Source organism: Nannospalax galili, unplaced genomic scaffold (assembly GCF_000622305.1).
Source record: "Nannospalax galili isolate Female #2095 unplaced genomic scaffold, S.galili_v1.0 scaffold859, whole genome shotgun sequence".
NCBI classification, from domain to species: domain Eukaryota; kingdom Metazoa; phylum Chordata; class Mammalia; order Rodentia; family Spalacidae; genus Nannospalax; species Nannospalax galili.
Window position 1 is genome coordinate 17,476 of NW_008342889.1, and position 13,855 is coordinate 31,330.

Here is a 13,855-nt window from a genome sequence, read left to right on the forward strand (position 1 = left end):
ATGTAAGCCTAGACTAGTTTCAGACAAGCAATGAAGTCGAGGTAAACCTCAATTTGAACTCTGGATCTTCCTGCCTCCACCTCCCAAATGCTGGGATTATAGTGTGAGCTACTGGGTACAACTCTCTTCCCACTCTTTTACCACTGAGGTTTAATTTTATTATCTTGAAAAGACTTTTAATTCTAGGTAATTATCCATTAATGCTAGTAATGCAGTTATTGAAATAAATAGATGAATTGCTAGTTAAATTTACAGAATAACACTGTTCACAGTCTCAAATATTTTTTAATATTTTTATTTTATGTGTATGCATATTATAGTCTGAATGTAGGTAAGTGTACCCATGTTGTGCAGTGCCTGCAGAGAGGAGAAGGAATGGTCAGATCCCCTGGAACAGTTGTTAGCTGCCATGTGGGTGCTGGGATTCAAACCCAGGTTTTCTATGAGAATAGTCAATGTTCTTAGCCACTGAGCCATTTGATGGGACAGAATCTGTGTAAAGCCTCTATCAGGCTTTGGCAAATCTAAATGATTCTCACCAGCATGTAAAACGAGTCTGTAAAATAACAGAACACCCTATAAGAGATATAAAAAAAGACCAGAAAGAAGAAATGGTCCACTTGGGTTATTCAAAGACAAATGTGCCAAGACTTATGTCAGGTCCAAATCCCCAGAGACAAAATTGATAGAAAACCAAATTAGGTGCTAGGCATTTCTGTAATGTTTTAAAACCATAAGAACAGTTTACAAAGGACATTCGAAGGATAACAATTGTACAAGGGGTGGTTAAGAATCCCCAAAGATTAAATAAGATGCATTTCTCTCATGATAAAGGCTATACTAGGGGTAGAAGCACGTTTTCCCACCAAGTTCTCCCCCAGCAACCTGGTGTGGTAAATGGGAAGGAGATAGATATGACTATAGTCAGGAGGCAGACCCAGAGCCTGTCTGATTCAGGGAACCAACAAGTGCAGCAGGGACAAGAGAAGACCCTGCCTCCTTAGCCCAGTCAGGCATCTGGAGCCAACATCTGTAAGTGTATCAAGAATAAAAGAATCCAAAGGGATAAGTAAAAATGGTAAAGAGCTAACCAAATTAATGCCTCATACCAATGCTATGGTACCTAACAAGGATTTCTGGGGAAAACAGTTTATATGAATGGACAAAACCTTTCCATGCTGTGTGAGACCTTGTCTATGACTGATTTAATATATAATGTTAACCTTCCTTTGAGTGTTTTATAGATGTGAAACCCATTTGAAAGATACCTGAAGAAGCAAAGGCCAGCTATATCTGTAAGATTCTTGGGAGTTTTATGTAGGTTGGGTAAGATGAAGACAGAGATTCCCAAGCTCTACAACTGTTAAGAAAATCTACAGGAACAGGGGCGGTTGTACCACTATGAGCTGTAGGTCAGAGAGAGATCCTTCAATTCATGAAGGCTATTGCCATTAATGTCGATTATATACTAGAAAGGCTGGTAAGGCCATGTTGCTGAAGACACGGCATGTTGTGAGCATGGGAGAAGAAGAAGAGATGGAATTGAGACCAAGCCAAAAAACTCCATGTCACTGGATGGATGACATTCATACTACCAGAAGGCACTATGCAGATGGTTGGGGAAGAAAGGAAACCTATAATTCTACTCAACAAAGACCCTGTGTGCTGCACATTTTGAACATGCCAGGAAATACCTGCAAGTGCAATAATGGCTTGACCAACATACATACAACTGACAAATTTCTAATTGGATAAGGCCTGCTCCTAGGGGTGGAACACACATCTGGTGCTGTAGACCAAGCCAAGCATTGTGTTGAGAAAGGCTACAGGCCCTAGTGAAGAAGCCATCATGAGTATACTGCTTAATGAATATAGTACACCTGGGATATCTTCTGGACATCTGTATTTGCATTCATGTTTGTTTAAATGTGTCTACTTCCCTCAATTGTCTTTATAGTAGAAGAAACACCTCTGAGATATATCAGTGGCCACAACCTAAAGACAAGTAATGTGGAGTCCCAAGGAGCCACTGTCTTGCCATGATGCAAGAGAGATCACCCTACATTTGTCACCCCCTCCAAGATTCAGGGACCATAGCGGAAGATGGACGGGAAGATTGTAAGAGCAGAGGAAAGGGGTGGAGTGTCTCCCAATTGGCTAGTTCCTGCAAGGGGCATGGCCTGCCATGGAGTGTGGACTACTGAGGGCCTGCAAGCCACGGTAGCAGCATAATGAAAGAATGGCCTGACTCTTATAGACTGGGGCGAGATCGTTGGCCCGGGAGGTGTGAGCAAATGCTAGTGGTGACTATGGGCATGGCGCAGTCTGATATGGAGGGCTCTGAGCTGTGGCATGGGGCTAGGCCCTGGGTACTCATTTCTCTCTAAGTTAATAAATCCACATAAATATATGTTATATGGTTTGCTTGATAGTGCAGGAGACCCAGAGGGAACTCAAGCGACAACACCATAAGACAGGGGGTACAGAGAGAGAAGTAACGACACAACAGCAACACTGTTAACAGGTATAAGGAAGTTCAAAGGAACTGGGAAACATGAACGGAACCTGTTTTCATAAAAGTCCAGAAATATTCATGTAGACTGTAGACATTCAAGACAATTTCATAGCATTTGTAAAGTCTGAACTAAGCTTGTATACAGCCCCTTTACATACACACACACACACACACACATACACACACATGCACAAACACATACACACATACAGAGGAATAATATCATAATCAAAGATGTGCAATTGCAGGGTGCTGACTATGGTCTGTCAATATTTTAGGACATCATTGTTTATGAAAACATATTTAAATGTGAATTTTTCCTGAGGATCTTTGAAAAAATATTAGAAAAATAAAAGCATCTGTAAACAACATGTGTAGGCATAACAAAATTAAATAAATGACAAAATTAAATTTCTTCCTGTTTCTAAAAAATTATTATTTGTGGGGCTATAGAGATGGCTCATCAGTTGAGAACACTGGGAGTTATTGCAGAAGACCTGAGTTCAAATCCCAGCACCCACATGGCAGCTAGCAACAGTCTGTAACTCCAATTCCAGGAGATTCAACAGCCTCTTCTGTCCATGGCGGGCATTGCAGGACATGGGTGCACTTACTTACATGTAGGCAATAAACGCATACACATAAAATAAAATAATAAATGGAATATTTAAAAAATCATTATTTGTATTTTTACAATGTATAAGTTTAATTGAAGTTTTGTGCAATTTTACATAATGTCTTAAACATATCCAGACTCATTCCCCTATCTGTACCCCCTAGAACCCCCACATCCAATTTCATGCATTTTGTCATACATGTTCATGCATATCAAGTCAAGTTTGTGTAACAAAATGTTCCTCAGAGAACTCATCCACTGGAGACTGTTCAGCCCATCTAGAGTCATTCCCAAGAGAAGACCAACTCTCCCTCACCCAGCAGTTATCAGCTGCCAATAGTTCTTTGGCTAAGGTTCGATCCTGCTTTCCATTTTCCCAGTTCTATGTTTGGTTTTCATCTGCTTCATTTTGCATGAGTCTTGTGAATGCTGACACCACTGCTTTAGGTTCATATGAGCAAGGTTCTGGGACACCTGGAAGACTCGGTTTCCATATGGTCATGCACCTCCTCGTCTGGATCTTAACAATTTTTCATTCCGTCTTCCATAGTGGTCCCTGATCCCTGGGTGGGTTATATCTAGTATGGGAGTGCTGTTTGTTCACGAATCCAAGCTCTGCAGATACTTATTATATATACTTTGGCTCTTTATGGCCTTTTTGTTAATTGTCTTCTATTGTCTCAGGGAGCTTCATTGATGAGAGTTGAGAGATGCATTAGTATTCTCTCTACTCACACTGTTCTTCTATGTTCTGTGAGCCTTAGGTGTAGAGGCTGCATTGTACATTGTCACTTAAGGTTGGACATCTCAGAAACACTTATTGTCTGTGTGCTACCAGTTGCAGAATTCTGTAATAATCTTCCTTTGTTGCAAAAGAAGCTTCTTTGTCGAGTAATGACTGGCATACTTGTTTGTAAAGATAAGGATCCATGTTTACCATATTATAAGAAATTACATTTGTGTAGGAATGTGACAGACTTAGGGTTTTCTCTAAGATTTATGACCTCTCCAGCCATGTGTATTTGGCTGTTTTACAGTGCCACAGATGAGTTCCCTCCAATGAAGGGGTTTTAATTCAATTAGGTAGCTTTTGATTACCCCCAAGATAAAACTGTCACAACTGCACCAATATAGCTAGCTGAGCCTTAAATTTGTTGCTCTTCATTAACAGATTGCATAGTGTCCTCCAAAATTATTATAGGTAGCTTACCAAAGGAGGTTTCCTTGTCTGGTGCTGTTTCTTGTTATATAGCCTTCGGCTATACACATGGACTCATAGAACCATTGCATGTGTAATTTTCAGTAGGCCTTTGAATTAATACAATTCCCTCTGGTTTTTCACACCAGCTAACATTATTTATCTCTCCTCTCTCTCTCCCTGCCTAACCTTTTCTCCTCCCTCCCCAGGTAAAGTACCTCCATTTCACACTAAATAATACCTGTCTCCTATGATCTCCACATTCTTGAGTTCCTTCCCTTTACCCCCATAGTTCCATGGATAACTCTGCTTCCTCCCCTCCCAGTTACATACCCCCATTTTACCCATCCCCTCTTGGTAACACCTGTCTCCTAGTAGTCCCTCTAATGCTCCTTCTTTCCCTTTATCTCCATGGTTTCTTTCAATTTTTCTAGCTCCTGTGGGTCCATCAGGATATATTATTACATATGAGGATTTGGTGCTAAGCTCCACAAATGAGAGAGAATATATATCACTTGGTTTCTGAGTCTATGTGACTTCACTTAGTAGTACAGTCTCTAGTTCCATCCATTTACCTTCAACTTTCATGAGTTTGTGTAATGTACCCCCTTTTCAATATCTAGTCATCAGTTGAGGGACATTTAGTTTGTTTGCATTTCTTAGCAGGGTAGTCTGCAGGTCTCAGGCAGGAAGATTAAGAGGGGGCCTATGGGCAATGTAGGGAAAATTTATTCTTACTGAAGAAATAAGAGACACTCTGCATCTGCCTTTAATAGATGAACATTTGGCTACATACTCCTACCTATAGGAATTTCTGATTTAGAATATATTTGCTAGAACACTTTATTATCTTTAAAATTAATCACAGATATACCTTCAAAAAACAAAACATAAAGCCCATCTACATAAAGGCTTCCTTCGAGTATAATTTTATTTACAGAACTCATTGGCATGGGAACCATCAACCCATTGAATCTAAGTGAAGGAAAAAATGAAGGCTGGTTTCTTGTTAGCACATATTCCACTGACATTTATAAAGTTTCACATTCATGAAAATCCACAAATTGTCAATGCTTGCCATCACCTAATTAAATACACAAATAAGTTCAGAAGCATGTGGTTTAAATTGTTTTAACCTTGAAGTATAATTCAATGAGACTGAACACTAAACATCAAGTTCTGTACCAAATAGTAAAATACTTAATATCCCTCAGTATCCCTAATTTTATCACTTGTTTGTTTGTTTTGTTTTGTTTTGTTTTTGGGGGGGTTCTTGGCAGCATTTTATGTGCAGGAGAGAGGGATGTGAACTTTTTTTGAAAAGGCTTATAGGAAGCAATTTATTAATAGAAAATAATCTGAGAAGTCCTCTTCACAGATGGCAAGCATAGTGATCACCTTTACTGATGTACTGTCAGAGGGGTTGGGAGTGACACCTTCAATTCATCCAATATTCATCCCTGAACAAGCCAAAGCTATGAGGGCTGATTGAGCTCCTGGGGTTTTGGTCCTGTTTCCTCCAGTGGCCTGGAGTTTGATATGCAGGGCAGAGATATCTAGCTTCTTATACCTCCAGGCCACATCCTGGCAACCAACTTGGCTGCTTATGAAGAAGACTCATCTTGGTCAGCTTTCACCTTCATTCCACCAGTCACTCAGCAGATGCTTTCCTTGCCAGAAAGATCTGTGATATGGCCAAAAGTATCACTGAAGGAAGCAAATATGTGGCAGAAACCAGATACGTTCTCTCCTTCAGCCTCCTGAGGTCCAAGACCGATGACTTCTTCTGTCTTTTCCTATCCCTTTAGAAGTGCAATGTCTGCACATGGTCTCCATACTATGCCACTGGAAAGGGGTATGGAATTTTTTTAACAGCATAGAGGGTAGTAGTTTATTTACAGAAGAGTGGGCACTGCATATTTGCAGCAGCACTATAGAGTCTACACTCAAATACGTATTCTGTGACCTCCTAACAGCCACAAATAATTGTGAGAGAGGTGACTCTTGATGTTTTCAGCCCTCCCCCTGCATGCACCTAAGGTCGACTGATTGGGTGGGAGGTTTAACTGACTCCCTTCTCAGCTCCTTGATGAGAGAGGGAAGGAGATGTGACTATAGCTTGCTGGCATAGTGGTCAGAGGACATTTTCAGTTAACACTCAACTCCTTCTGGCTCTTACACTTTTTTCTGCCAACCTCTTCCACAAAAGGCCTTGAGCCTTGAAGAGGGTTGTAGGGGCCACAGGGTAGTGATTTCAAAAGAAGGGACATAACACACAAGGTGCATGAAGAGAGAAAGGAGAACAATGGAAAAATAAAGGTGAAATGGGGTGGGGAATGGGAGGGAAGGTTAGAAGAGGAGTATGAAGAGGGCTAACACTAAACACCTTTGAAAAAGGCATATGGAAACCTACTATTATAGATGTTTCCTAAATACGCATGTATAGTAAAGGGGTTTAAATGGATTTATCACAGAACAGGGGGATAATGTCTCTCTCAGATATCATCAGCTATCAAATAAAAATCCCACTCTCAGGAACAGATTAACTCTTATTGAGCTGTTGATCAGTGGGGTCACAAAAATATTGCAGGGTGTTGTCATTGCTCTTGGCTACCCACCAGAATTTATGGTTAGACCCTATTGCTGAATATAATGTATACTTCAGTCATAGACCATGGGGAAATCAAGCTGGTACAAACCTGGAAGCTTCATGGTTGTGAGTAGGTTTCATAGTACTAGAAGGTTCTCTGCATGCTTCCATGGTAGAAAAGAAATCAATAGCCTTACCTGAGTGTGATCCCTGCAAGGGGCAGAAATGATGGATCTTGAAGGACATGTGCACCAGTACAACAGTGGCATGCATATTATGGTAGTAACCAACCACTTTCTAGTTGGATTTAAAACCATCTTCACATGAATCGTACCTGATACCATTAACTGAACCATAAATCCATGGCTGGCTTAGTCACAACCCCTAAGGTAGAATCTAATACTATGATTCTGCTAATACACATGAGAATAAACTACCACGTAAGTTCTTTTCCTTATATCCATATAATAGAGCATCTCTCCACCCTCATCAGAGAAACTTCTTTTGCAATACATAGTAATCAATCTAGAGACATGCAGCTGGTCAACATGCAGACAGTAAGAGACTATGGAGTGCTTAGCTCTAAATGACAAATCTATCACACTCCCTCTCTTCAAGTCTTCAGAATCATCACAGAAAAGTTGACAGAAAGATTGAGAGAGCAGAGTACATGACATCTGCTGTTGTGGGTTCTCCTCAGGCCAGCTGTGAAGACGCTAACCTGGATCAGGTCCCCAACCAATTAGGGGGGCAAGAGGTGCAGAGTCACAACACACAGACCCTGGGAGTCAGATAGAAGCAAGCACTAGGTGAGGTGCTGCAGGCTCATTTAATGCAGGAGGGGGCACACCTTATATTTCCCTTTTCTCCACCCCCAAGTCCCTTTAGTCAGTGTATCATTTTCTGATTGGTCCATGCCACACAGTCTGTCAGCAGTCACTGAACTCGCGAACAGGGTATGGAGATATGGGCTCCTTTTGGTGGGCTATTTGCAGACTGAGAAGTGAAGTGAATTCTCACTGAATCCCAGGGCTCTGGGTCCATGCCATCTTTGGAGGTCTCCTCCTACAATCTGCAACAAGGCTGTATGTTCAGAACATGACACGCTTCTTGCACATGTGCACTCACAACAGCTTTGATTAGATGCACCAGACCTGTATAAGATCAGGTCACCAAAAACCCTGGCATGAATCAGAGAACAGAGCTGACATCTTACTTCTTACTGACAAGCAATATTGATGGTTACTGGGAAAGGGAGACTCACTTCTTCTAGTATGTAACTCCTGAGCTGCTGTCCGTGCTCCATCGACTACCCTACACCCATGCACACATTGGCATGTGGAAATCTTGTTCTTCATCAACTCACTTGGAGAAGACATCTAGTTCCTTATCAAACGCTTTGCAGAAGATATCTCTTTCCCCTCTATCTGCCTATCTCTCCTTCCTAGATTCCAGGAAGGAGCACGACATCACCCAAGAAGGCACAGTCCACCTTCTCGGATTATCTAGACCCCTATAAATTCCAGTTTTCTCAGAACCCCTATGTACAACCTCCATTCCTGAGGGAGGGAAGGCTGCTTGCCCTTCATGGCTAATAAAGCTGTCTGCATCTGCTGAGGTCGAATTCCATTTCTACTTCTTTATCACATTGCCCTTTCATCCTGAATTCTAACAACTTCCATTCAACTCATAAAGCAGATGAGTAAGTTATGATTTTGTTTAAGATAAAAAATGAAAACACTATGGGGCATTTTGAGGGAAAGGAGTGTGTACAAATAACTCACACCAGAAATGACAGTGATGTGAATTGCAAAATCTCAAAGGAGGCATGGAACTTGAGAGCACATAAGTAGATAAGATACTTTGATATTTTTTCCAACTGCTAAACCCAAGAAAAATGTTAATATGTTCCTGAATTTTTTTTTAATTTATGGAACTCTATCCAAATATTTATGCAGAAGAGTGCAAAAATTTGTATATTATGCATAATATTAAAATTATTTATTTTTCACAGTGAGTAGAATAATCTTGTAACTTCTTTGACCAATAAAATAACAAGTCTTTAGTGACTTATAAATAAGAATGGCATCTGAATAATGAGCTGCCGGTTACAACTGAATAATCTCAATGCTTCACTTTGCCAAAAAGTTTTAACATACTCACTTTAAGTGATTTACATCAATAAAAGAACATATTGAGGATGTAGTAAATATTTTCATCTCCAATTATAATATTGAGTTGTTGAATGCAAAACAAAACAAAAAAGAGCAGAGAAATATAATTAATAAATTTCCATCCAGAAAATAATTACATTCATGCTGGATTGAAATTTCCATTTCGGTCACAAATGTTCTGGCATTTAATAGATGAGGAGGTATGTGGACATGGCAGCCCACACCTGTAATCTCAGCACATGGGAAGGAAGCAGAAGCTGGAGGATTGCCACAGCTCAAGGCCTGCTTCTTTGGCATAGCAAGTTCCAGTCCAGGCTGAAGTACATAGCAAGATCCTGTCTTCAAGACAAAACAAACAAACAAAAACAAATGTGGAACAAAAATATAATCTACATAGGCAGTACAGAAAAAGGCTGTATCACTGGCAACTGACAGGCTGGTATTAATGGAGTCTCCCCCTAAATCCATTGTTTACCTATTATATAAACTGGGAATAAGTATACAAAGGATTTCTTGAAGTCACCAAAGTCACTTGAGGCTTATTGAAACACCTACTCTCTCTCTGCACAAAGGAAAGTTAGTTGGGCCCAACTGCATGAGAGTCTTCTGTGAGTCATCACAACTTCTCTGATTCAAGAGATGGCAATGGGCATGTGCAGAGCAGAGAACATAGCACACATCTGGCCTCCAAGATTTGGGGAGGGGGCTTGGTTGCAGAACTACAATCCCAGCACTTAGGAAGCATGGACACGAAGATCAAGAGATCAAAAACATCCTCCACTGTATAGTGAGTTGGAGGCGAGCCTGGTCTATGAGATCCTATCCATCCACAACCAAAAAAGCAGTCAACAAACCCAAAATCTGAGGACTGTAAGAGTAAGAGAAGTCATATGGGTTATTTTAAGCCCCGAGTTTTTGGTCTTTATTGGTGCATCCCTGGGAATCTAACACAATAAAATAACATGAATTTGAAAATTTATTTAAAAGCACAAATATTTTAAAAGGCAACAGTTACCAAAATTAAGAGAAGTATATAAAATGTCTAACTAGCCCTAAGTCCATTAAAGAAATGTTATTCTTAATTAAGTAAATACCTTTTCACAAAGAGATTGCCAGGTCCAGATCATCATTCCATTTACAATTTTGATCCATGATTTAAGAAAATAAAATATAAACTTTACCAAAAATTAAACTTTCAAAATACAGAGAGAAGATAAATATATCTTCCAAATAAAAATAAAGCCAGTATTTTCCCCATATTAAAAACAAAATATTCTTTTTTAAAACTGATAGCCACATTGCTCACATCGGCCTGTAACTCCAGTTCCAGAGCATCAGTGCATTTCACTGCAGTGTTTAGACATGTGAAGTGGGACCTGTGTCACTCTGAGACTGGTGACATAGATCATTGAATCAGAATAAAAATTCACACATTGACCCAAACAGTTACCATCAATTTATTTTATAGAAAGGTACCAAAATAGTTCAGCATGGGAAGAAATAATAAAAGCAAAGAAAAATTAATGAATCTAAGAGCTGGTTCTTTGAGGAAAATAAAAAGTGTAACAGACCCTTAGCTGAATTAATGGAAAGAAAGAGATAGGCCAGAAATTGTGGCACACGCCTTTGATCCCAACACTCAGATGGCAGAGGCAGGTAGATCTCTATGAGTTTCAAAGCAGCCTGGTCTACATTGTGAGTTCCAGGCTAGCTTGAGCTACAGGGAGACCCTGTCTCAATAAGATAACCTCGAATGTGCTATGCAGCATAGGCTGTCCTCAACTTTATGCACCTATAAGATTACAAGCCTGAGACAGCACATCTAGCTGGCCCCAATTAGTATTACTGTATCAACAAATGGTTCAGCAAGAGATGAGTTAGAGACCACGGAAAATATAAGCAACCTTTGATTATTGCTAAGCCTTGTTTGAGAGTTTCTTGAAATACTCTTGAAACTATTCATCAAGTTTGAAATTATATTTTATGGAAAATAAATATTTTTAAAGATGATGACATTTTCTAAATGTAAAAAATAACATGCAGTAACCAAAAATGAACAGAAACAGTTACATTTTAGTAACCATGTGATAGTTTGAGTGAAAATGTCCCCCATAGGCTCCAAGTATTTGGACACTTTTGTCCCCACATAGTGGCGCTGTTTTGGGGGGTTTTAGAAGGTGTGGCTCTCCTGAAGGAAGCATGTCACTGGGGGTGGGCTTAGAGAATTCTTAAGCCTTACCAGATCTCCAGTTGTTCCCTTATTCCCTGTGCATGATAGAAGATGTAGAGCTTAGCTTCCACTCCTCTTCCCAGCCACCTCTGCCACCACGCCTCCCCATCAAGATGGACTTTATTTCCCATGGAACTGTAAGCTCAAATAAACTCTTCCTTCTATAAATTGCTTGGGTCAGTGCTTCTATCACAGCAACAGAAAAGTGACTAATAACAGTAATTGATACCAGAGAGTGGGCTGTTGACTATGAAGAACCTGACAATGTGGGGTTTTGGAGGAATGTGCAAGGCTTTGGAAGGTTGGGCTAGAAAAGTGGTTTATTGCTGTAAGCAGAGCTTAATAGGCCATTCCAGTAAACGCCTAGAAGAAAGCAATACTGAGAATAATGTAGTTTCAGAGGGAAATAAGGACTTAAGCAGCCTTTGGGATATTTTGGCAGAGTCTGGCTGGAGTCTGCACTAGAGCAAAAAGCTTGCCTTAGGCTAAGTTGAAAAGTAATGGACTAATTTCTTTGGCAGAAGAAATTTCAAGACAGCCTAATGTAGAAACAGTGGCATGGCTATTAATGGTGAATATTATGCAGATCTACAGTGAAGGAGAGAGAATGGGGAAGAAAGAAATACAGTTTGGAACAAAAAGAGCACCAGGAAGATAAATATTGGAGCCCTGCCATGTGATGGAGAAGATCTCTTTGATAAGGAGATTAAAGTGATTAAGGAGGGGCCTAGAGATTCAGACTTAAATGGTGGAGAGAGTGCCTCCAGGGCAAGAACACACCCAGTTAAACCTCCAACTTGTGAATGAAAAATGCTGCAGGAGCCATGGAAAAGCTTCTAAAACAGATAAAGCAGGCTGGAGTCCACCCAAAGTTGAAGTCAAACTTGGCAGTGTTATTCATCCAGTGCTGGCTTTAAAGGCATGAAAGATGGAAGAGTGAAGGGGTCATCAATTCTTTCTCCAAGTTTTCAGAGAGCCTCAAAGGCCAGGCAGTGTGAAGCAGGGATTCCCCTGCTTAGAGAAGGCCCTGATAGGCCATTGCATCAAGCTGTTAAGGTGAAGCCTGGTTGGCAATGGAGACCCCAAGAAGTCATCTGTAATGCCAGACCTGCGAAGCATCTGCCAAGAAGACCTGCACACAGGGAGTGGTACCAGCACAAGAGAGAGGTGTGTGTTGCATGCAGCAAAGCTAAAGAGGCTGAGGCTTCTAAGCCCTTTGGAAGGACAGTCCCAGAAGCTGGACATGGAGCTATGGGATTTGGTGTTTGCCCTGCTGGTTTTCTATCTTGTTTTGGTCTGGTATTTCCTTAATAGGCCTCCATTCCTCCCTACTGGAATGGTAATGTTTAAACAGTTCTACTGTATGTTGGAAGTATGTAATTTGTCTTTTGATTTTTTAGAGGCTTACAGTTAGAATATTTACCTGAGTCCACTTTGGACTATGGACTTTTGAATAGTATTGAGACTGATAATGACTATGGGGACTTTTAAAGTTGGACTAAATGTATTTTGCATTTTATATGGTCATGAGCTGATGAGGGGCAAGGGGTGGAATGTGATGGTTTGAATGAAAATGTCCCCCATAGGCTCTAAGTATTTGGACACTTTTGTCCCCACATGGTGGTGCTGTTTGGGAGGTTTTAGAAGGTGTGGCTATCCTGGAGGAAGCACATCACTGGGGGTGGGCTTAGAGAATTCTTAAGCCTTGCCAGATCTCCAGTTGTTCTCTTGTTTCCTGTTCGTGCTGGAAGATGTAGAGCTTAGATTCTACTCCTTTTCTCCAGCAATCTCTGCCACCATGCCTCTCTGCCAAGATGGACTGTGTTCTCCTGGGACTGTAAGTTCAAATAAATTCTTCCTTCTATAAATTGCTTGGATCAGTGTTTCTCTCACAGCAACAGAAAAGTGACTAATACAAACCATGTCATCAAAGACAAAAGATATTGAAATGATTTATCCTATTGTAATGAAATAGCCATTTATCAGAATTTTTTATTTCGTTCTGTGGGTGGCTTGGGACACAGAAAGAGCGATTCCTCAGGACCTTGGAACAAAGGATGCCCACCCTCCAGACAAGCTGCTCTGTCTCCTCCAGGAAGGAAAATGGCTATGATCTGGAAAGTCAGATACCAGAAGGTCATTACCCTCCTCCTCCAGCTCCTCTCTCTATTTGTCCAGTTGACTAAATCCTGTGGTCAGAAAGATGTCATTGTGAGCAGTCACAGACTACTACAGGAAACACAAAATGACAATGTTCTGTGTTTACCTTTCCTTCTAGTTGCACACTGAATCAGAGAACGTGTCCATTCTCTTTTCACAGATGCACGGGTAGGTACTACCGCAGTCACTATCGTCTATTCTAGTTGAAGTGAAAAATGCACACATTCCTCTTGGGCGATTTAAATTCAATGCTGTCAAATTGCTGTAAAACAAGAAACATAATGGGGAATTATTTATGGTGGAGGCTTACACAGAGGTAAATTGTGTTCTTTTAAAAGAAAATTCTATTAGTAAAAGCAAGGCACAGAGGCA